We start from the raw sequence: 1752 nt of genomic DNA, 5'->3' as shown, positions 1-1752 counted from the left end.
CTGTTCAGCAGGGGCAAGCACAATGCTAGATAATGCCAGGCACAGTATGAACGTGCATAATAGCAGCGATGTTCTGATCTGCCTAGCAACGACAGCCATCTTGTATGCACGACCGAAATGAAGGCATGATGGAAGGGTCTGTCCTTTTGTGAAATTGTGCAACTGTGAGAGCAAAATTGCCGTCATGCATGGCAGAGGACAGATGAAAGAGAAGGAGGGCTAGTCGCATGAGTCACGATTCACAGACTACTTGCATGCGACTGATCATTGAGCTTGCTGTTCGTAGTCACAGCGCGCTGAAGTACAACGGTAGACTTCGATTCGGTACGCATCTTATCTGGTCGACCGATCAGCAAAACAATTCTAGGTCACGACGTAGAATCGTTTGCTGATTGTCCCGCCCTATCCCTCCCTGTTTATACATGCTTGGAACAGCCCAAGCATGTGCCCTTTTACACCTCACTAAGTCCTGCCTAGCCTCGACGTGCCCAGTCAGAGTTCAATGGTTCAGTCAATAATCTCCAGCTCAGTGACGCACACATGAGTCACTGCCAGGTGAGTCCCTTTCTCCACTGTCATCTGCTGTTAGCATGTGCAATAGAAACAACTGAAAGAAATATTTGCATCCTGGGTATTAGTTCCTTGCTAGAATAATCAGTCAGAGCATGCCAGTGCCGCCAGCGGAAGTCAGAGCTGATCTAGCGCCAAGTTGGAGGGATTCCGCAATTCCTATAGGAGAATGCAACCAAGGTGGTGAGCTTACGGATTGCCTGTGATTAGCGGAGTTGGTCACCAGCGAGGTAGATTTCCAATTGACTTTGTTTTGTTTTCGTAGTTCTCAACACTGGACAACAAGACCATGCGCGAGACTCAGACAATTTTCGCACTATGGAAGCCACAAGGGGATTTGACGCACAAGAGAGCTCTCTCGAGAATGCCCAAGGCCGTCACGAATAAATCAAATAACTCAGACGCGGACCGCGCCAGGCCCCCGTCATGCAGCTCAGGAGGTATCGTTCAACAGTGCCAGCTGTGTACTGATTCTGAGCGCAGGTTGCCCTGCAGCTGAGTATTACTTTACTTACTTTGCCCCGCAGCATGTGGCTATGGGCTGCAGTTATGCCGGCGGTCATGCGGAGGGCTCGTAGGCATGAGACAGCAAGTGTCGGAAAAAAAAGGCAGAGGTCGGGCTTCCCACGCTACGTTCGACCCCGTGGCCCACAGTTCTTACGCCACGCAAGGTCTTCCAACCCATTGCACAATTCTGGTCCGAACTCTGATCCGTTAGCACGCTTATGCATGCACATACTGTTGCGCATTGTCAGGTTCTATCAGCTTTCTATCAGAACCTCGACCTATAATGTCGCATCGCAGTTTGTACTGGCACGTGCACGATCGCTATCCTAAGAGAGATCGTGCCGTGAGCTTCGCTATCAAGGTAGCAAGCCGTGAACTTCATTCCAGTGCTGTAGAGAACTAGTGAATAGCATGGTCATATACATTTAGTATAAAAGCCCGTCTGTCGACTGTGTAATGTACATTCTGGAAAATGTCCTGTCTTCAATACATACTGTGTGGTGTATCCGCACCTGGGCACACTGGCTGACGCCGTCAGTGACGGGGGGTTGGTGCACATGCGAACGATGAAACACATCTGTACAAACGAACGAGGGAGCTGTCTAGATATCTCCCAGGACACGCGACCGCATGCCGCTATACTTCGAGCGGCATATATTGAGTGCCATGAACACA

Source organism: Nuphar pumila, unplaced genomic scaffold (assembly GCF_984573655.1).
Source record: "Nuphar pumila unplaced genomic scaffold, dmNupPumi1.hap1.1 HAP1_SCAFFOLD_671, whole genome shotgun sequence".
In the NCBI taxonomy this organism is placed as follows: domain Eukaryota; kingdom Viridiplantae; phylum Streptophyta; class Magnoliopsida; order Nymphaeales; family Nymphaeaceae; genus Nuphar; species Nuphar pumila.
This window is presented reverse-complemented; position numbering follows the sequence as displayed.